General features: G+C 40.3%; 1 long non-coding RNA gene across 1 annotated transcript; it reads left to right on the plus strand.

The window, feature by feature from the left end:
* Nucleotides 1-255: 255 nt before the first annotated feature.
* On the plus strand, nucleotides 256-23516 carry LOC128106449 (uncharacterized). The gene is made up of 3 exons (XR_008216713.1): nucleotides 256-385; nucleotides 10655-10857; nucleotides 23375-23516. It is a non-coding gene; the product is annotated as an uncharacterized LOC128106449 (long non-coding RNA).
* Nucleotides 23517-24274: the final 758 nt, after the last annotated feature.

A 24274-nucleotide genomic window follows, 5' to 3' on the forward strand; every position in this document is an offset into this window, starting at 1 on the left:
CCAGTCCGAACACAACAGATTTGGTAGAGAGAAAAATAATGATCATACTAAAAAAAAATTGACTTCAGCTTCTGGCCTAGTATGTGAGGCATTTAAAACCAACACCCCATCTTCACAACACACAAAAGGCTAAACATACTGAAAGCTAGCATGTCCTTTTAGATTTGCCAAAGCGAGGAAAATAGATTTGCCAAAGAAGTGACGTCACTGTTCTCAGAGTTAGAAAGACAAGTAACGAGAGTCACAGGGCAGAAGCTTCTGTGGAACCAACACCTGGCAAGAAAAGCTACAGGAATCAGTGCACTGCTGGAGAATCAGCACAGAGAAGCCTGGAAGCTAAAGACTCTAGGAGCGTGCAGACCCAAGAGGACGTCCCCACAGACTTGTGAGTTTTGACTGAAGGAGCTCAATCCGGTCCTCACAATGAATAATGGAGAAAACTCCATTCATGCTTCTGACAGAGATTGGGAAAGCAGCCTCCAAATGCAATATGATGTACAATGATGCATACATGCATACAACGTGTGTGTGTGTGCGTGTGCGTGTGTGTGTGTGTGTGTGTGTGTGTGTGTGTGTGTAAAACTTGTCCAGACAGTAGGAGACTAATACCACAAGGAAAATATGTCTACATAAAGATAGAAAAATACAGGAAATATCAGACCTTTTTTCTTTTTAAATTTAATCTCTTTGAGTTATTAGTGCTTAAAGAAAAAGCGTTAGTATCTTTGTGATGCAGTGTAAGTCAGCTTTATGGTGGTCAAAGTGCAGTGCATGGACCGTCCTTTCTGATAATATACATGAAGGTAGGATTTGAAAAGTTAAAGATACGTTTGGTGTACTTCCGAGAAATCACTCCAGAAGAGGGAGCGGAGCTAATAAGCTAATGTTGTCGAAAGTGATGCAAAGACATAGGGCGGGGGGGGGGGGGGGGGGGGTGAGGGTTGGGGGGGCTGGGGGCTGGATAACGGTGAGCAAGAGAGGCTAACACAAAACAAGTAGCGAAAGGTGAGACTTGAGCTACTCATACAAATAATCACTGAACTCTAGTTTAAAAGCTCCAAATTTAAAAAGTAGAAATTATTAGATTGGATAAAAAAAACAAAGATCACATGGCTTCTAAAAATTAAAATAAAACAAACTGTGTGAATCATAGGTGGATCACGATTAAAATGATATAAAAATGATACTGCAAACCCGATGACAGGCACATGGAGTGGCTTTACTACGTCAAAGTGGGCTCTAACACAGGATGATTGCCACAGATTAAGGGCACTTTCTTGAAGGGTTAAGCCTCTGAGAAATTAGAAAAATCCTACATGGGCTATACCTAAAATATATATTTAGAGGTAAAGTGATAAACAGAGAAAGCCAAATTGGGAATATAGACCAGAACTCTTAGAAGCTGATAAACCTATAGATACACATCAGTATGATTTGAATAAAACTGTCAGTCAGTGAGGCTGGAGAGATAGCTAAGTGGTTAAGAGCACTGGCTGAGAACCAGGGTTCAATTCTCAGTACTCACATGGTGGCTCACAACGGTCTATAACTCCAGTTCCAGGGGATCCTATGCTCTTTTCTGGCCTCTCTCAGCACCAGGCATGCATGTAGTACACCTACATAGCAAAACACTCATGCATGTAAAATAAAAATAATTTAAAAAGCAAAGAGTCATAAAGAAAATCAGAAAATATTTTCTATGGAGTGTAATCAAAACCACAAGATGTGGGGATGCTGCCAACCACAGTTTACCAGAAACCTTTACATCATTAGATGCTTGTATTAGAAAGATCTAAAGTCAATTGTCAACAATTCCACCTCTGTAGCTCTTTTTAAAAATTGTGATCAATGTGTGGAGCAGGGGGATTTAAAAATAAGAAATCACCGAAACAGGAAACAGAAACAATAGAGGAAAAATTCAAACTAGACTTTTGTGAAGAGCACTGTGATTGGAAATTCTTTGTATTAGTGATTACAGAATCAGAGTCAATCCCCTCCCTGATTTTCAGGGTACATGTGATGTCAGGAGACATTTTTGATCCCACCATTATGGAACTGGTACCATCATGCAGAAGCCCAGGAATGATTCTTACAACTGAGAATGTCACTCACCCCTCTGCCCCTCACAAACATTCCTAGTGCTCCAGCTGAGAGTCCTTAGGGGAATATTCACAACACAATTTCCCCCTTATGGATTGAACAGACATCACAGACTCTGTAGATATTATATTATTATAGTATTGATAAATAAGTATTATGAATAACTGCATATTATAAATCCCAATGAAGTGAAATAGAAAAAACTCATGAACTTAATTAAACAATAAATAGATAATTGGGATACTATATTCTATTAAAGAAATTCAATATTAATACTACCAAAAAAAATGGCATAGTTGTATGGTAAAAAAGCCATTCTACTAAATCATTAAGAAAGATGTAATTGTGGTGATATATTGTATACTCTAATACAATTTGCCTGAAGATCAGAGAACAGAATAAGTCACTAGATTAAACATAGATGCCAGGCAGTGGTGGCACACACCTTTAATCCTAGCTCTCAGGAGACTGGATCTCTGTGAGTTCAAAACCACCCTGGCCCCATGAGATTGACTCAGTCTAGGAAAGAAACAGAGCCAGGCAGTGGTGGCACACACCTTTAATCCCAGTACTTGGGAATCACACGCCTTTAATCCCAGCACTAGAAAGGAAGTGATATGGCAGGGTGGAGAAAGGTATATAAGGCGTGAGGTGAAAGGAACTAGAGCCTTTTCTGGCTGAGGAGTCTTAGAGGTAAGACGTGGCAGTGGCTTGTTCCTTTGTCTCTCTGATCTTTCAGCATTTACCCTAACATCTGGCTCCAGGTTTTTTTTTAATTACAAGAGCAATTTAGAATTCAAGCAACATGTAATACTAATTGTATAGCTTATAGACAATAAAAGAGAAAAAATACTTCCCAACTCACTATATATGAAGATTTTTGGCAGACAAAAATGAGCAATGCTTTAAAGGATTTGACTCCATGATCAAGCAGAGTTTATCCTGGGAATGCAAAGTGGTATTCCTGCTAAAATGAGTAAATCATCACATTAATATGCAAAAACAGAAAGCATATAATCTCAACAGTTAAGAGAAATGCATGAAGTATTTTATAAATTTTGTACTAAACTATGAATAAAGGAAAATTTTCTTAACCCCAAAGCTTATTGACTAAAAATGTGCAGCTGACCGCAGACTGGATGTGGGATGCTTTCCCTCTAAGTTCAAGCACAAGGCAAGGATATGTTCCCATAACACTTTTACTGGACATTATATTAGTTCACCAATACAATAAGAAAAGCAAAGTATCTGGTAGTAAGGACAAAATACCAGGCTACATAATCATGTACCTACCTAGAAAATACTAAGGAATTTACAAAAACAAAAATAAGCCAAAACCCAACCCATCAACCAAAAACTCAGCATATAACTTACTAGAAGTAATAAATAAATTCAATAAGATTATATGATTAAAAAATTAATATACATAAACCTATTATATACATATATTCTATCAAAAAAAGCTCTTGGAAGTTGCTGTTTCTGTTATCACAACAAAAGAAAAAGTTTTGTTGAACACTGCTTTGACATCATTTGAAAATATCTTTCTTCTTTCTACACAAGCTTCAGGGGTAATCAGAGGTGAATATGATCAAAATACATTATGTATATGTATAAAACTGTCAAAAGTAAATCTATCATTATGTGTAATTGATACATTCCGATAAAACATTTTTAAAATGGTAAAAAGAAAAAAGTACGTCATATTTTTTTCAGCTCACTTTTGCTTCTCAGGTGAAACACAATTTTATTTTGTCCTCAGCTCATACTAAACACGCTCTCCTCAAGGACATTAGTGAAATCTTAGCCACCGACCTACAAGGTACCTTTTACACTGTTCTCGTAGTGTGCCACCTAGTCCAATCCCCCTGATACTTGCTTTGGTGTCCATGACATCATCATCTGCTTGTTCTCCTCTGGACTCTCTGGTAACACAACTCAAATATTTTCTTAATAATGCCGAGTGGTATGGGTGCACACCTTTAATCCCAGCACTCAAGAGGCAGAGACAGGAGAATCTCTGTGTTCAAGGTCAGCCTGGTCTACAGAGAGAGTTCTAAGACAGCCAGGTCTACACAGAGAAGCGCTGTCTCAAAAAAAAACAAAAACAAACAAACAAATTAAAACCTCCTTGTTATCTGTGTCTCTCACCTGTTGGTTTTCTTTCCTATGCTTGAACCTCATTTCCTGTAGTCATACACCCTGAAATTCTGAAGAAATGAAAGGTGCACTTTCATAAAAGTTCTAAGAAAAGATAGGAGTTGAGAAACTTTGAAATATTCTTGACAGCTTATTGGGTGAGTTACTTGGTTTATTCAAAATACATAAGTTATGAACAGTGTAATATGTTCAACCATATGTTAGATATGCTTCCACTTTATCTTATGATATTAAAATTAAGGACAGTTCCCTTATTTTATTATCCATAAACTACATCACGTATCTGCCAATAGTTTGCAAAATGGATTTTATGAAGTCGATAATGAGAAATTGTAAGGTGCAAAACAACAAAAACTTCAATGGTGATTTTAATAAAATAATAACCACCACAATAATAATAAATCTCACTATATAACTGTTCAACATTTTTGTGTGCTTTAAAAAATCTGTGTGTGATAGTCACTGTTGAAGAAAGAAGATAGAATTGTTAATTTTCTACACAAAAATCAATGACAGTTTTTTTTAAAATTCATGTTATATTTTTCAAAGACATTTGGTCACCTTTTAAAATTTATTTTAGGATCTGTGCTATTACCCTTGAGCATAATCTAATTATTTCACAAAGGCCTAGAAAATTGTCATCTCTGTTGTCAGTAATAGAGGAGAAAAAGAGGAGAAATCGTTGATGTCTAAGTGGTACAAAAGGAACCTTAAATCAAGAGACCTACCTTAAAAGGGAGGGCAGGAACAAGCACATGATCGGAGTTGCTTACGAAATGTTGAGTTTCGTCGGACCCACTGAGTCACAAGATTAGAAAGACTGAATTATGACAATGGCATGGATATCTGGAAGAATGCATGAGCATGTGTAGAGGACACAAGTAGCTTCATGAACAAGTCTTCCAGAAGCACATTATCATCAATGACTGTAGCATAGTCCCCACTCCCTTACTTATACCTGTATCAACAAGGGTAGGCAGTCCTTTACAACAAGCTGGTAAAACACAAAACAACAACAACAAAACAGAAGTTTTAACTTACAGATAGGTTGGCTTAATGTGTGGCTACAGACTTCTAAAGAGTCCTGCACCATGGTTCCATGGTCCTATGGATGGCTGGTCCAAAAATTCAGCAGTGAAAGATATCTTTCCAATGAGCATATCATTGCATACTTCATCTTTTTCTTTGGCTAGAAGTGTCCCAAGTGAGACTATATAGATTTTTAAGTAAAGTATTCTTTTATCTGTTTATTAGGGACCTGTAAAAAGAAATACTTGAAGATAAAGAATAGGAAAGTTTAGAGATGAGGCGTATGGGCGAGCTCTTAAGAGATTGGATATGAAGTATGGAGGACCTTTCTTTCCCCCACATTTGAACATCTGATATTGTAACCAAAAAGACAATTATTTCGTCATCCAGCCTCTGTTGTTAGCCACTCTTGTGCTAGCACACCGACACATGAACAGAGCAGGCATGTTGATGAGAATACTAGGCAGGGATTAATTATGTGGGTCACCATTCACCACAGCTGACCTCCCTACTGCTGCTATGAAGTCTCCAGTCTGAACTCTTTCCCTTGGAGATACCAATCAGGCACTTGGAATCAACTTGGAAGCAACAGGTTACCTGATTCTCACTCAGGAACTGACCACGGGCTAAGCTATCACTATTGGTTTATATTTGGAAATCGAAATTTCCACTTTCATAGTCAGGTATTAGCAACATTCAGTAATCCCCATCAATATTTTTATTTTAATTTATTAGTTTGGCACTCTATATCCAACAAAATGCTGCTCATTAGAATTGAAATGGTCCCCAGATGAAGTCAGTCATCCATCAGTCCTCAGGGTGACTAATTGCTTTTGGTGAAATCTGAATATTAATGAGACCAAAGTTTAAATTCCTGACCTTTTTAAAATTTTTATTTTAAGGAGACGTGTTCTATTTTTATCAGGAGCTGTCTGGGGCATGTCATTCATCTCCTGCTTCCTGTTTTAAGCCCCAATGAAATTTGTAGACAGATATATTTTCCTGCTTCTTCCTCCTGCAGCTCCAAGTCAGGGACTTCTTAATGCTGTTTCCTCTGGACCCGTATTTCTGAGGGTGAACTCACAATGGTTCAGTGGCTGCTACTTTTAAGTTTTCCAAGGGCTGCTGTGGGTTCAAATAACGATGCCATAAATAGTTTTCATACTCAAAAAAGAATTCATCTAATCAAATTAATATGAATATACATGAATAATTTCACAAAATCAATATTTTGTAGGAGCTTCAGGAAATATATTAAAAGTCATCTGTATTATCCACCTTAAATGTCCTATCAATTATTATTTTTACCTTTTGAATATACTTAGTCATCTGGTCCTCTCCAGAAAAACAGACTAGTCTTTATTACTAGTTGGTCTCACTAGGTATAAATCTACATCAATAGACGTAGGCCACCCTAGCCCCATCACTGTCATGTGTGGCTTGCTCTACTGCTAACTGAAAAGATGCCCCTGTAGTGTGGCCTGTGCAAAGAAGTTAACATATTAACATGAAAACTTATTACTTCACATCCTTGCTTCAAAACCTTTAATGGCTATTCATGAAATAATCTCTGAGATCTAGTAGTTTGGGTTCACATAGAATTTTATTAGAGGCATCAGTCTGGAAGGTGAGGTCAGGAGACAGTTTTAGAAGCTGAAGTTAAGACAGTAGAGCTTCTGGTCTGGGTGGCTCTGGGGACCAAGATTCTGTGGACCAGCCTAGATTCTTCCTGATGTTCTTCATCCTCTCCTTTCCCATTGTTGGCTCCCTTTCAATTCTGAGAATATTTCAAGAAGCCTTTTATTTGCTTTTCTTTCTTCCTGTAGACATCTTATCATTTCAAATGCAATACATGTTCTAGTTCTCAGTTTGAGCATCCCAGGGTGAATCCTCCACCGGACCTGTTCTTCAAAATAGAATCTGTCTGATTAGACCATAATTCTGGGAGTCACAAAAATGTTTATCTTGATCATTGCCATATTCCTAGTGCTGAGCTGAGTGTCTGATTTTCTCCTTGCATGTTCCATGAAGGAATTGACTGTGCTGTGCTTGGAAAAGACCTTAGTCCTAGTGAAATTGCATCAAAGGATGGTTACTTGCATTGCCTGCAGTCCTGTGGCTAATTCAGATCTTGACCCTCAGTGACATAACAAACTCTAACTTGCCTGGACACACAGGGTTCATTGCAAACACTTTCTCATCAATGAGTAAAGCTTCAGTCTCAACAATACCTCTAAGTTTACCCAAGTTCTCATTTCTGCCAAATCTTTTACTGACTATTGCTTATGGTTAATTCTCTTTCCTATCAATAAAGTTCAGGATGACTTCATACAGATTTTATGTTTAACAACAAATTCTACATGTCCTTCATACTATCTGTCAGTGACCTTTGTCAGCACTTACAGTAGTATAATTCATCTCTCAAACACAGATCTTGAGTAGGTGCTTGTATAGTACCCCAAGCTCTGCTTATCCTGTATTGTGCTTTGGAGCCTGGTCCACTGAAATTAGTTTACGTAGAGTCACGTTTGAATATTTCCCTATAGCATAGCCTTGTCATGGTATTAAAATTTGCAAGTCATGAGCATGCTCAAAATATGATCTATGACATCTATGATCTATGACTACTGTAGAAGTTTACAAATACATGTTCATAAAAAGAGTTAAAGTAGAGTTACCCTATAAAAGGGCAACAATGCTTTTACTAAAAGCATTAGAGGCAAAGTAATAAAAAAAATACAGTGCCAGGAATATGTTATTTCTTTAGCAATTGTGGGCCATGAGGTCTTGTAGACCCCCCAAATGCTATAAGCTATTGCCATTGTTTTTGGTTATCTTCCAAACTTGATGGTAAGATCCTATTACTAAAGACACTACAAACTTGAGTCATAGAATATGGAAAAATCCAGCTGCTGTGACCTGGAAACCTCATTATTACTGGCTAGCTTTCATAGTGCTGGAAGGTACTATGCAAACTACCAGAAGAGAAAAGTATGTATCAGTTGTATCCAGCTATGAACCCTTCGAGCTACAACAATTACTGACCTAGAGAGACATACTCACTGCTGCAGTACTAGCACAAACTTCATGGGAGCGACCAACTGCCCTGACCAGCAGGGTCCTCAACAGGGCCTAAAGGGAGGGCCGGCGAATGAGAGGGACAAGAGACACAAAGAATGAGAGCAAGACAGGATGTCTGATCAAGCTCCAAAATTTTAATTTTTCTCTTAAGGCATATATAGGTAGGCAAAAGGGGATTGAGAGCAGGAAGGGACTTAACTATGGGGGTTGCGAGCAGGAAGGGACTTAGTAATGGAGGTTGCAACAGGGAAGGGATTTAATTATGGGCTGTTCAGCCAGCAGAAAATGTTGCTCTGAAGGTTATCTATCTACCCTTGTCTAACTGCCTAATTGCTTAACTGCAGCTCGTTCACCTGATATCTGAGAAGAGGTTCTGGTATCTGTGGAAAGAGGTTCTGGTGCTATGGAGACTTAAGCAAGGCCTAGATCTAAGAAAAGAGGAGAGAAGCCCAAATATGGCAGCATGTGTGTTAAGAGTCACTTAGGCTTATGACTCCTATCAACCAACAATTTTCTGATTGGATTTAAGCCCTCCTCCACAAAATGAGATTCATATGTTGCATCATTATTGGGCTCAGAACCTATAGATAGACAAATCATAGGCCCTAGGGAAGAACCTACTATTGTTATGCTACTAAATGGACATAGTATTAAACCAACTCCTTGTCATTATACCTATAGGCCAATGTATCTCTTAACCCTTGTCTTGGAAGTTTCTATTCGAAGATGATGAATGGATCTAAGAAAACTGTCTTCTGGAGACAGCAGGACAGGAGTACATATGAACTCACAGTATCTGGATGTCAGAATGTCCTAAACCTGTGCAAGCCCAAGCCAGACCAAATCCCAGAATGAGTAGAGGAACTGGTCACAGAATCCTACCCCTAGCCACGGAGTTATTGGCAATTGTTAGCTGCTGGGAAAGGGAGAAAGAGTTTTCTCTAAGAGTGTAGTCCCCGGTAAAGTGGACTACCCTCCAGTAGAAGACCACACATTCAAGGATATTTGGTCCGCACAAATTAGTCTTGATTTTTTTAAGACACAAAGGTATGTGAGTAGGGAAGGGGAGGGTGGATCTGGGCAGAGTTTGGGGTTGAATATGAAGCACAGCTAATTTTAAAAAGAAAACAGGGAGTAAATATTAGCTACTGACTTATTCAAAACTTGTTTTTTACAATGCGAAACTTTTAGTTTTTCAGACATAATAGATTTCTTAGAGGCCTTTTCCTTCTTTTCTCTTTTTTTGAGACAGGGTTTCTCTGGAGGCTTTTTTCTTTTTGACAATTGTATGTTACCTCAATATTATAGAAACAGGATTTTTTTTCTTGTTTTTCCGTTGAGTTACCTTCACTCTGACAATGGTAAATGTTTTCTTGCATATATTTCCTTCCTTTTGTTTTTTTCTTTTACTTTATCTTCTTTATGGTCTATTTTCATTTACCATTTCTTGTTCACTTGAACTGTACAGTCCTTGAACCTGGCTATATTTACCCCTCACACATACATGTACTTTCAATTCAGGAAGGAGTGCTACTTTACAAAGGCTGAACATATTGCTATCTTTGTTTTCAGGCCTAGGGCAAGCATGAGATTATTTTACACAGGAATTAACCTCTTATCACAAGTCATGTGCATTTCACCCACAGCAATCTGTTCCTTATGATATCCAGGGTCTAAACTGGGTCTTACAAAAATACATAAATAAATAGAATAAAGCCTATAAAGGTAATTCATTATGATAAAATACAGTCATATAAATAAATTCACAAGCAGCATGGAGTATTAGCACCTACATAACACTCACCATTATACAACTTCAGTATGAGGCACCAACAAATAACTACAGTTGCACAACAGTACTGACTCTGGAGTTCACATCTCCAGACATTAAGCCATCATTTAAGTTTCCAGTAGGTGAAAGGTGGGAGATTGGGAGACAGTTCATTGAGGCACTACCCTAGGACCTGAGTCTTGTTGACAAGACAGGTATTTCCATTCTGTTAGTCTTGTTGTTGGAGGCTCAAGCATATGAGCATAATTCAGCTTTCAAACTGGGCCCATTTCACGTTGATGTTACCTTGACTGAATTTACTTGTGAATTTCAGGGTTTTTGCCTGTCAAAATCTCAAGTGTGTGTGTGTGTGTGTGTGTGTGTGTGTGTGTGTGTGTGTGTGTGTGTGTGTATGTGTGTGTGTGTGTGTGTGTGTGTGTGTGTGCACTTTAACGTGGATTATCCTGCTATTTTTATTTTAATATCATCTTCTTCCATCTTTTCTTTGGCCAGCTCACCTTCTAAATACACTGGTAACCTCACATCTACAATTAACTGCTGTATTCTCTGACAGTTTACATATGTCTCTCTGACTCTTGTTTCTGAAAAGAAAATGAAGGCCTCAGCATCACGTGTTATTTTTAATGAAGTAGACACATGGTATACGCCATTTGGAAGATGGTGCCTTTTGCAAGGACACTTTCCTCCTTTTTGAGGTAAGCTCTGTCCTGGATACCCCCACTACACCATGATCAGCTTTATGTTTTCTTCCACCTTCCAGTGTCTAGAGCCAACTGGGTTATAGTTTCCCTGCACCTGCACCAGGCCATCATTGGCAGAGGCTGCTGGTCACTTTCTGCTCTTGGGACAGCTTGGCAAAGAGACCCCAGTAGTTCATGGGAAGTCCTCCGAAGACATTGACATGTACCCAGCCAGTAGAGCACGGGTATGTAGATGCTGGGTGATGGACACCACAACCATAGGATGATCCACATAATCTGGTGCAGTGGCACAGTGACTTATACAGCTGACATTGAAGTCAGTGGACTTGTCTTTCTCCTTAGTACTAAACTGAGAGCTTTGGGGGATGTTCTATGGGGCTTGTTGTGACTCCAGCGTCATCAGTCCTCTCTATGAACTGCTGTCTTGTCAGGGTTTGACAGAAATCTCACATAACTATAGCTGACGGACACTCCAATAACAAATAGTCTATTTTCAACCTGGAATGAGAGGCAGATGGAAGAATATAAATCAATCCAGTTGTATTTACATAGCTGAGCAGCAAACCCCAAAGTTCTGACCTCAATACCCCACAACTTGGCAGTTGTTGCAACACATTACAAAAATATTCTTCCTAATGAAATACCTCATTACTTCTATGGTAAGTACTACCGCTTCTCTTGTATTTCTGGTGCCAGTAGATGCTCTGTGCTATTGTGGTTGTTTGGTGGTTCTGTGAGGATCTACTAAGAATTTTTTATTTAGCAGGTTTACTATTTAGAAATATAAACAGCTGTGGGAACTATTCATGAGTAGGTGTTGCTGAGCATGGGGTATTTACAGTAAGAAAAAATATACATGAATATGTCTGCATAGATAGACATGTATCTATTAACTTTTGAAAAACAAATCATACCCAGTGAAGACAGAGCAGATAGCATTCCTGTCCAGGACTGTTTCAGAGTTGCTTCCCAGGAAGAACTTGTGACGACTCTATTAATGAAGCATGGATAGAGCACGGGTAAAACTTACTGGCTTGCTCATCTCAGATGGGTTCTATATCTCTGACTCATTTCAAAAGTCCATTTACTTAATCAATGTAAGAAACACACAGAATCAGGCAAGCTAGTTTAAGAGAGAGATTGTCCTCAGGTCCCAACTTGAGTTTATAATTCTAGGACAACTAATCCCATCTCAGGCTTAATGTCAAACTTCAGCATCAATACTATTTGTCAAATATTCCTGCTACTGCTCCTTTCTGAGAATGTGGAAGGTGTGTATTTCTATGTCCCCCTTTTGTTAAGAATGGGACTATGTGATTAGTTCTGACCAATGAATTCAGAGTAAAATCACTTTGAAATTAAAATAACAATTTTTGTGGTAAAACCTCCCTTTCCCCAGATTTTTCTCTTTTCCCTTACTTCATGATAAACAAGTTAAGGATAAGGCTGTCCCATGGACGTGGGTCCCTGATTGGACTGTAGGGAATGAGTCCCTTCTTTTGACTCTATTTCCAGAAAATGGATATGAAAGATGACCAAGCAGTCACTTTTTGTTTTGTTTTTTTTTAAGCTACTTTCCAAGTAATTCAAAACTAGCCTGTCTGGTATCTACATTCAAGGAGAAGTAAAGCTGAAAATTACTAGTTCAGATTATCTCCTCGGAGCTGACTATGGTTTTTGTTTGTTTGTCTCATGTATCTCAATGTGGTATCACAATCACCACATAGCCAAGGATGGCCTTGAACTGACTCCCCCTCACTCCAAGCTTTTTTTCTCTGTGTAGCCCTGGCTGTCTTAGCACTCACAATTTTGACTAGGCTGGCCTAGAACTCAGAGATCTGCCTGCCTCTGGCTCCTGACCCCTGGGATTAAAAGCATGTGCCACCATGCCCATTTCTTGAACTGATTCTTTTGACTTTGCTTCCCAACTACTGGGATCACAGAAATATACCATGTCTACACCCAGCTCATGAGATTGTTGAACATCTTGCCTCCACTTTCACACTCTTTGCTTGGTTCAACTCCCATTAAGATTCCTTTAGTAGTAGCATACTTCTGCACTGAGTGTGTCACTAATGACAGTCTTCTCAAGATAGCTTCCCAGGAGGGCTCTGTGCACAACATAACACAGAAAGGTCTAAAAATAATGTGTCTAAAGTATGCTGATGCCTTAAAGTGACCTCTCTGCCATTTCCAAACTTAATTCAGCTTATCACACTCAGTACAATGTTGAAGACCAACATGTCGAGAAACTCAGTTTTACATACAAGAACCCAAATTTGTGAATGAAATAGATCAACTTAGATCCCTAAGCATCATGCTATGAATGTAAATGTGTTTCCTCAGCTAGTGTCCTGATGCATGCATTTAATCCTAGCACTGCAGAGAAGAGGCAGGCAGAGCTCTGTGAGTTCAAAGCCAAACTGCTCTATATAGTGACTTTCAGGTCAGCCAGAACTATATAGTAAGATTTCTCTTAAAATAAATAAATAAATAAATAAATAAATAAATAAATAAATAAGCATTACTCAGTGACTCCTTAAAACTGTGTGAGACAGTTTGGGCAGAACAATTCAAGAACAAGTTAATAAAAAGGCTATATTTGCTGTGGATATTGCTCTGTATAAATAAAATGCTGATTGGCCAGTAGCCAGGCAGGAAGTATAGGTGGGACAAGCAGAGAAGAGAATTCTGGGAACAGGAAGGCTGAGTCAGAGAGACTCTGCCAGCTGCCGTGATGGAAAATGAGATGTAAGGTACCGGTAAGCCACAAGCCACGTGGCAACTTACAGACTAATAGATATGGGTTAATTTAAGATATAAGAACTAGATAACAAGAAGCCTGCTGCAGCCATGCAGTTTGTAAACAATGTAAGTCTCTGTGTGTTTACTCAGTTGGGGACTGGCGGGTAAGAGAGATTTGTCCTGACTGTGGGCCCGGCAGGAGCTGGAGAGAAAAACTCTAGCTACATACATTGAATCATACCAACAGAGAATAAGGCTCTTCAAACAATATCTAGACTGGAGTCAGTTTACAAACTCAGAGTCTCTGAAATGAAGGGGAGGCCAGGTCCTCTTGAGGAAGGACTTTGCCACAGTACTGTAAGGTTTAACTGTTAGTTTTTGTCTCATCTTTTTCCAAAAGGACTTATGGCCTTTCACAAGGGTAAGGAAGTAATCAGATTTTTTAGGGCCTAATAGACACTGGCTTTGAATGGACATTGACTTTAGGAGATCACAAACAGCCCTGTAACTCTCTAGTTAAAGTAGGAGTTCATACAGGACAGCTGGCCAATGGAATTTTCACCAAGGATCCAATGGATCTCTAAACTCATCTTGTTATTTTGTCAACCTCAGAATATATAATTGGGATAAATATTCTTAAAGTTGACAGAATTCCCACATTGGTTCACTGGCCTGCTGAGTGGGGGCTGTTGTGGTTAGAAAGGCCAAATTGAAGCCACCAGACCAGCCTCTCCCAGGGTAATCAAAAACCCAACATTGCATCCCTGGAGTGATTCTAGAAGTCAGAGCTATTATCAGACATAAATGGGCGCAACAGTGGTGGTTCCCACCACATCTCCCTTTAACTCTCCTAATTGGCCCCAGATCATAGAGAATGGCAATTGATTATTGTAAGCTCAATCAATAGTGGCTCTAAGGTAACTATTATTTTCTTACTTGATCATATTTGCTCTTTGTACCTGACACACGGGTATTAATCCTGCAAATGCTTTCTTATAGCTACCTGTCCATAAAGATCAGCAGAAACAACTTGCTTTCATCTGGCAAGGTTAGCAATACACCTTTACTGTGCTACCTCAAGGGTCTGTAGCTCCATGTCATAAGTTAGTTTGTAGGGATCTTGATCTTCTATCTCTTTCACAATAAAGATTTCTTGCTTGGTAGTAACCACTCCAGACTTGTTAGTAAATTATCCTATTAGAGCAGAGGTTCTTAACTTGATGGTCAAACAGTCCTTTCATGGGGATCACATGTCAGAAACCCTACATAACAGATACTTTTATTATGATTCATAACAGTAGCAAAATCACAGTTATGAAGTGGCAGTGAAATAATTTTATGGTTGGGGGTCACCACAACATGAGGAACTGTATTAAGGGGTCACAGCACTAGGAAGGTTGAGAACCACTGCATTGGAGGGTGGGAAATAAGTCAAAACAAAATTGAAAGTCCTGTGTCAGGAAAATTGCTAGGCACATTCAGTAGTGTGGGGCATGCAGAGGTATTCCCTCTAAGGCAGTGGTTCTCAACCTTCCTAATGCTGTGACCCTTTAATACAGTTCCTCATGTTGTAATGACCCCCAATCATAAATTATTTTCATTGTTACTTCATAACTGCAATTTTACTACTGTTATGAATTGTAATATAAATATATGATATGCAGGATATTGTAGCACAAATCTTAAAAGGTCTTATTAATAAAAACAAACCCAGTGCCAGTTATTGGGGTGAATGCTGGAAGATCAGAGAAGTAGAATAAGCCACAGCTTCCTCGCCTCACCAATTCCTCAGCTGATCCTGTTTCCTCACACTGGAATCCTCTTAGTCCTCATCCAGAATGAATCTCAGCTGAACTGCTGCTAAAAGCCTAAAAGCTTAACCAGCTCTAGTTCCTGGTCCTCATGCCTTATATACCTTTCTGCTTTCGGCCATCATTTCCTGGAATTAAAACCATGCCTGGCTGTTTCCAGTGTGGCTTTGAACTCACAGAGATCTGGATGGATCTCTGCCTTTGGAATACTAGGATTAAAGGTGTGTGTGCCACCATTTTCTGGCCTCTGTATCTAGTGGCTGTTCTGTTCTCTGACCCCAGATAAGTTTATTAGGGTGCACAATATTTTGGGGAACACAATATCACCACAGGATATCTGATATGTGACCACAAAGGGGTTGAGAGCCACTGCTCTAAGGTGAAGGGTAAGGTGTTGCACCTGTCTCCTCCTATCAAAAAATAAGTACAGTGCTTAGTGGGTCTATCCCTATTTTGGAAGTGTTACCTTCCTAACTTTACTGTGTTACTTTGGCCCATATAGCTAATGACTTGGAAGGCTCTCAACATTCCTAATGCTGTGGCCCTTTAATACAGTTCCTCATGTTGTGGTGACCCCCAACCATAAAATTAGTTCATTGCGCCTTCATAACTGCAATGTTCCTACTGTTTTGAATTGTAATGTAAATATCTGATATGCAACACCTGTGAGTTACGACCCTTAGGTTGGAAATCACTGTTCTTAGCTTTAAGTGGGTCAGGGAACACGGGGAAGACTCTTCAATAGATGCAGGCTGCTGTCCAGGCTGCTATGCCACTTTCACCACGTGATCCAGCAAACTCAATGGTACTCGAGGTATCAGTGCTAGATAGAGATGCTGTTTAGAGTCTCTGGCAGACACTGGTGGGTGAATTCCAGCAGAGGCTCTTGGGATTCTGGAGCAAGGTGCTGCTGTCATCTGCATACAGCTATTTTCTCTTCGAGAGGCAGCTCTTGTCTTGCTATGGGGCCTTTTAGGAAACATTTGGCAATAGACGACCATGCAACCTGAGCTGCCTGTCTCAAGCTGAATGCTGTTTAACTTATCATGCCATAAAGTTGAATGTACACAATAACACTCCATCATCCTTTGGAAGTGGGACACATGGGATCAGGCCTGAGAAGGTCCTTCCTGAAAACATAAATAAGCTATAGGAAGAAGTTTCCCAATTGCTTATGATTTCTACTCCTGATAAAATGCCTTCTGTGTCCAAGCATGCACTTTTGGCCTCAAGAGGAGTGCCCTATGGTCCATGGGGAAAAGACTAGAACTCGGTTCATAGAGGCTAGCACCACAGCTGCAGTACTATAGCCCCTTTCTAGGATAACCCTGAAGGACACTAGTGAAGGGAAATTGTCACAGAGATCAGAACTTCAAGCAGTACACAGGGTCATACATTTTACTTGGAAGGAGAAATGGCCAGATATGTGATTAATTCCTGATTCCTGGGCTGTAGCCAATGGTTAGGCTGGGTAGTTGGGGACTTAAAAAGAGCAAGATTAGAAACTGAGAAAGACATTTGGGGAAGAAGTGTATGGCTAATTTTCTCCAAATGGACAAAGGATATGAAACTACTTGTGTCCCCTGTAAAGGCTCATGAAAAGGATGATCTCAGTAGATGAGGAGTTAAATAAGCTAGTAAGTAGTATGACCCACTTTGTGAATGAATGTCAGTCTCTGCCCCTTGAAGTTCCTGTATCTGCCTACTGGTCCATGAACCAGGTGGCCATGGGTGCGGGACTGGGGGTTTAGTTTTTCCCCAGGCATACGTCATGGCCTAACCTAGGATTCATATTTGTATGTGCTGTGGGGTGAGATGGAGGTTGTGTTCATCAGTAGCTTAGTTCCTTTTGGGGAGATGACTGAACAGCACAAACATTTCCTCAAATGAACCTGAGATAATTTATGAGAAAGTTAAGTAAACGTGGCCAATAACCATGTTTATTGCTATTGTTTTTTTTTTCATAAAAAAAAGCTATTATTCTTAGATAGTCCCCAAGGCCATGTTCCAACTGCTAGCATCTCATCAGAGTGAGGGTAGCCATTAGCTCTATTTAATAAACAATTACCACACATCAATCTCAGTTGAGCAGTTCCCTTCATCCCCCTTCCTGTGCCCTGGATCTCAGCTGTTCTTTTTTTACCCGGGATCATCTTCCAAGGCAACATCTTTGAATTGTTCTCTATCATTGATTAAGCTTGAGTCTGCTGCTGTGGTACAGCCATGTGAGAACATTTCTTGGTGCTGCAGCAAGGACATCACTCCATGTTTGTCTGCAAGCGTTGTTTCTCTCGGCTTAATTGGAGCCACAAAATCTAAACAGGCAACTGGAAATTTGATTTAGAACACAGACTTGAGAAATGCTAGGCCATCAAGGAAGAAGACTGTGTCATGAACATGGGCAATATTTTACTTCTGTTTGTGCTCGGTCCCTCCTGTTGAGTTCTCTGTCCCGGGTTTGCCGACTGTAACTCTTCCTGTGAGTACGTTGCTTTACAGCTACCAGTACCAACTATTTTCAAGGTTAGTGGTTTGTCTACTCTTGTCATTGGCTTTCACTATCTCGATGATAGTGGTTCCCCCGTCCCCCTCCCCAGTTCAATTCATTTTGTCCACCATAGACTGAATGTGCATGCTCAACCGTATATCCAAGCATGCATTTTTATCCTTCTAAATCTTGGCTGGCTTTCTGCTCCCTTCAGGGAAAGCAGCCCAGTGTCATTGCTTGATCTGTAAAATACTTTACAGTCCAGACCTGGGTTTCTCCTCGGATCATCTTTCCTGATAGTCTTATCAGGAACCCTTCCCTTCCCGTGTCACAGGCTAATTGCAAAGTATCTTTTTCTTTCCAGTCTCTATCACAACTTTTAAGTTCTGTCTAGCTGGGTTTTTTTTTTTAAAGATTGACTTTTTATTTTATGTGTATGTATGTTTAGCCTGCATGTATGTAAGTGTACCATGTGCATGCCCGGTGCCCTCAAAAGGCAGAAGATGACGAATCCTCTGTTAGCTACCACACTGGTTTCTGGGAACCTGGGTCCTCTGCAAGAACAGTTAGTGTTCTTCACCACTGAGCTATCTCTGCAGCCTCCTGTCTGGCTATATCTGATTGACACGCCAAAAGCTTTACATCTAAATGTATTCAAGTTGATGAGTTTGTAGAGAAGTATACACTCATAAAACTGTAAGCACAGTCAGTTCTATAAACACGCCCTTCTCCTCCAATTCTTTTGATTTTTTTTTCCATCTAGAAAATATCTTTAAACCGAGTTTCCATTCCGCCCTTACATAAAGCTATTCCTTGAAACCACAGGCAAAGTCCATCTGTTTGGGGAGCTAGCAGAGCTCTGTGTTCCATTTAAATATGAATTTCATTCTGTGATAGCTTATCTGTTCCTGTGTCACTTTCCTACTAAATCAAGAGCTCCACCTAGAATATCTCACGCATCTTTGTAGTCTCTGTGACTTGCAGAGAGTTTGCCATGCAGCAAATGCTCAAAAATGTCTGCTGAATGGAGAAAATTTCCCACCTGGTTAACAAGTATATATATTGCTATTCTCAAGTGATAGCTCAATCATAAGAGACAGATGCCATGGTCCCAACACACCACAAAAGTATGCCTCTGATAACTGAAGCCTCAAAAGTGTTTCATTGAAATAAACAGGCATCTCTCTGGCAGGATTTTGACACAAATAGTTAGGTGAGCAGCACCGCTATTTTGGGCCTGCTGTCAGCTCCCACTTGTCTCCAGAACAGTTGTGGAACAAGCTTTTAGCTAGCACTGATGACTTAGGAATTCAAGCCACTGCTGTTTTCCTTCTCATTACCCATAGCTCTCTGAGAAGGCCTGGGCAAGGCGTGAGATCCCCTGAGTCAGAGCAAATCAAGACAGATGGCCGAGTTCTCACGCCCCAATGTGATCAATAGGCTTTGGAGCTGTAGGTTATCAGAATACTTTCCTTCCTTTGCCGGTGAATCATTAATAAGCAGCAAGAATTAACACACACACACACACACACACACACACACACACACACACACACACACACGAACATGCACGCACACACATCTATAGTCATTTACTTGGGCCTCAGTCTGAAAAGCTTTTGCTTCCATTTGTCGCTCTTTTCCCATCTAAAAAGGCTCCATTTAAAATTTCTCTAGTCCAGGAGGATTCCTGGGCTGCTCAACTAGTTTTATCAATGTCAATATTTTCCTCAGTTATTGCCAATTTTGATCATAGGCCACTGCCAAGATCCATTTATCAGTCATCTGTGAGTTTCCCCCACAGACAGTCTGTTTATAGGCTCATATTCCAGTGACAGAAAACATATGGGTTGACTCATTGTACTGTCGCCAGTCCAGCATCAACAGTTTGCCTTCATTCGGCTAATTAAACCTTCAAGCTAGATAGCTGCTTTTGCTCGCTCATACACATGGCCAGAGTATCTGGGAACAAAGAACTGTCGTAATCCTAACAGCCAGCACGCTTTATCTTATGTTTATGGCTCTTCGTTGCTTACAGTTCTGGGTAACGCACATGGTATGGGGCGGGGCGGGTGGTGGGGGGTGTTGCTCCATCAGTTGGGAGAGCTCCCACACTGCTGAGTCATTAACATCGCATTGAGATAGAACAGGCATGCGCATAACAGCAACATGAGCTTCCTGTTCACATTAGCAGACAGGCCTAAGCACTTTTCAGACAGTGGAGAAGATGGACTACGTGGTTAGTTTCTTTCATTGTTTAATAAAGACACCCCCCCACCCCCATCATTAGATCTCTGTACAATTTGGGGTGTCGAAATTACTATCACTGAAAAGAATTTTTAGTATTTGAGAGCGGGTCTCACTATGGTAGCCCCAGGCGGCCTGGAACTCGACGTAGAAAAAGCTGGTTTCAGACTCAGAGATCTGCCAAGCTCTGCCACCCGAGTGCTGGAATTAAAAATGCACACCACCACATCTAGTTGAAAACCATTTTAGTACCAAAAAGTGAAATAGTAGAAAATGCAGAGTCAGAATGCCCGCACTACAGATCCAAATGGGGAAACGGAGTTGTATACGATGCGAAGATTTTTTCAGTTTTCTGAAATTCCATCTCTTTTGAAAAAGGAGAATTGGACCCAAAGTCGTGCTTAACTTGTTACTATTTTGCCATCTCACCCCTGGAGAAATGATACAGTTGTATATAAACACTTGCCACTAGGAGAACAGACTTCTTCCCCTTAAACTACACGCAGCGGTGTGAAAAGTTCAAAGTTCCAAGCATATAATTTTCATCTTCCAGGAAAAAAAGTGTGAATATGTGTTCTAGAAATACGATTTGGCCAGTAGTAAAACTGGTAATGGAGTTTGGGCAAGGTTTCTCTGTGTGTACCGGTGTACATGTGCGCATCTGCAGGTGGGAACCAGAGGACAGTCAGTATCCAGTCTCCTCTACAGTTGCTCTCCAGCTTGTCTTTTGAGGCAGGATCTCTCACTTTCACTTGGAACTTACTGATTCAACCAAGCTAGCTGGTCAGTGAGCTTCAGGGATCTGCCTTTTCCCACCTCCCCAAAGCTGGGATTACAAATACAAGCCATGCCAGCGTGTCTTGATTTTTTAAAATATGGGTTCTGGGGGGGTCATACTTTGGTCCTCTTAATTTTGAGGCAAGTACTCTCCAGCCTTAGGCCAAGTTTCTGATAGGTAGATGGATTCAGAATGAGTACCCACTTACCTTTCAGATGTATTTGTCATATATATAAGACATATAATCCTAAATGAATCTATATATCTATACCAAAGGATAAAGAAAAATCAGTAAGTGAATGCACCACCACCTTCGCTCATACTATAATAACCTGTTCACTCGGTAGGTAGGAGTCTGCACAGATTCTATTACACAAAGAAAAGGAAGGACAAACGTATATTTTAGGGAGGTCTTTTCCTGTGTGTGTGTTTGTCTCACTAACTTACACTAGGCAACAAATCATGTTTGGTTCTCCTAAATCTTTCATGGTGGAAGATTTCAAAAAGTTTGCTACACACAGAGCCCAGAGCCCTCCAGTCCATGCTGTTAAAACCCCACCACTGGGTCAAGCTGGATGACATAAACTGGTCTTTGAAAACTGCATTGTGGAGGATTGTTTTGTGGTAAAAAGAAGATGGATTTTGACATTCGTCAATGCCTGTCGCTAAATCTCCATACAGCGAGGCTGCGTTGACTTAGCCTCCGTCCATTCTGTCATCACTATCCACACCCTGGATGTCAGGGTTGTGACAAGCCACCGTGTCCAGACTGTGGATGGGAAGATCGTCAATGTGGTGTTGTTCCATCATCTGTCCACCTGAGAGGCTGAGTAGTCACCATCCTTCGGGGACGGTCTTCTGAGTCTACCCTCATCGCATGCCTCAGTTCTAGTTGTTGAAAGGATTTGTCAAGCCCGTGCTGCTTGCCCCCTTCCCTGGAGAACGCTGTCATTCAGCACTCATGTCATCCAACCGCAGGGCACATAGAGTTCTGCCACTGGGGTCCTTCCCTTTTCCCCTTGCTGCATTGTCTGTTTCTCCTTCTCCCCCTTTTTCTTCAGTGAGGGAGAATCTTCTGGTATGATTGGACCCCTATGATAGCCTCACTCAGATATTTAACATACTTCCCAAGCTTCACAGACACACACACACACACACACACACACACACACACACACACACACACGCACACACAAGAAGGCTTCTAAGTTTAGTTTATTGAACTGCTATTTCTTCAATATTTTCCATCCTGGAAAAGGACATCGTCTCACACTGATAGCCAAGGACTTGGGAGTCATACTTGAATCCTCTTTTATAGTCCTGATGCCGGGTTTCCACTCATTCGCTCTTAAATCCAATCTTTACCTCTCTCTGCCTTGCTTGTTGTTCACAAGTTCTGACTCTTGAAGGTCTTGCGTTCCACCGTCCCTTACCAACCAGCTTCTAGCCAGATTTATAGTAGAAGTCCGGGCAGCAGAAGAGAGGGCAGAAAAAAGGAAGAAGCCATACTATTTTATTTCTCTTTCTGTCTCAGCCCCAAGAAGGGTCTTGAATGAGCCTCAGTGTAGCTGTCTTTCTAGTACCCCAATAGATAGGCCTACCATGATCTGGTTACTGCTGGATGGTCCTGGATGCTTTCTGATGACGTCATTGCCTCATCCCTGGCTCCCCCTTCCCCCGCGCACAGAAACAGCAAGAGCTTCCTGCATTATCATCTCTAAGATGCCCCACCATCTTATATCGTTCTGATCATCTATCACATGTGTCATTAATTCCTCCCTAAATTCCCTCCGTTCCTTCTTATTGCTCAAGATGATAGCAAATAACCCAGCTTTAAAATGTCAGTGACATGTTAAATGTCAGGAGAATTGGGTGGACACAATGGGCTTACATAGCTCACTAGGACTAGGGAAATGCTCATGAAGTTCTTAGTTATAACTATGGTCTGAATGTTTGAGTTCCATTAAATGTGTACATTGCAATGATAACCCACAAGGTAATAGGATCAGGAAGTGAGGTTCTTGGGAGATGACCTTGAGAGCAAATCATGGATAGAATTTGTAACTTTATAAAGGATTCTGTGGAAACCCTTACTCCTTCTACCCTATGAGGGCAGAGTCAGTAGGTACTATGTGTTAACCAGAAAGTTGGCTCTATCAGACATGAAATTTGCTGGATTTTGACCTTAGACTTTCAAGCCTTCAGAACTGTTAGCAATGTATGTCTTTTCTATATAAGCTACTAGCTATTAGGATTTTGTTACATAGACCCAAAGGGTCCATAGTGGTTTGCTACTGTTTACTTCCCATTCCACCTAGCTATCCTAACAGTTTCCCCCACTATTCCTTAGTCAAATGAGATAAAGATGCCTACTCAGTTATGTCTCTAAATATTTGGAAGTATTAATTAAATGTTCTGAGAGCTTTTTCTATTCCCCAACAGGCTTCTGGGCAGTTGTGAAGTTAAGAATTGAGACTGGGGCTGGAGAGATGGTTCAGAGGTTAAGAGCACCGACTGCTCTTCCAGAGGTCCTGAGTTCAATTCCCAGCACCCACATGGTGGCTCACAACCATCTGTAATGAGATATGGCGCCCTCTTCTGTATATATAATAAATAAATAAATCTTTAAAAAAAAGAATTGAGACTGAATTGCTGTGTACAATAGTGTGTACTCAAGAACTTCATTTTTCTCTTGGTTGACATTTTAAAAAATAAATCAGTTTATTACATTAGGTTATGCATTTACTTGATTGTTGGGAATGGGGAGAAGATGTTATATCTAAAATGATTTCTTTAAATTCAACATTAAGAAAGAAATTCTATGAGGAAGTTCCTATGGCTACCTTACTTGCAGACATCAAATGACCTTTATATAAAATTCAGTCCAATAAGAGGCAGCAATAGGCTATAATGTTTTAAGAGGTAAGACTATAAAGTCAAGGAACTGAATTCAGTGGATGTTGGGTTGGTGCTGTCTCGTGGGAAGGGATGGCTGTGCTCTGGAAGGAATAACTATGTTTTCACTGGCACTATGCCTGACTATCTTGTAAATGTATGATTTTTGCTTTTGTAAGTACTCACTAAACTCTGTGCATTTCTTTTGTCTATTTTTATTACATATGCTATATTTCACTATTTTTAAAGGCTGGAAGAGTGAATTGGTTCACATCAGTAATCCCAGCATGTGGGGACTGAAGCAGGGGATTGCTTTGAGTTTCAGGACAGTCTGAACAACACAGTTGTTCTGGGCAGGCCTAAGCTACAGAGTGAAAAATCTATTTCAAACAAGTAAATAAGCAAACAAATAAAAAAAAAAGTGGGGGGGATGGAGAGATGGCTCAG

The sequence above is a fragment of the Peromyscus californicus genome, unplaced genomic scaffold, assembly GCF_007827085.1.
Source record: "Peromyscus californicus insignis strain IS unplaced genomic scaffold, ASM782708v3 Scaffold_9__1_contigs__length_137607984, whole genome shotgun sequence".
NCBI classification, from domain to species: Eukaryota; Metazoa; Chordata; class Mammalia; order Rodentia; family Cricetidae; genus Peromyscus; species Peromyscus californicus.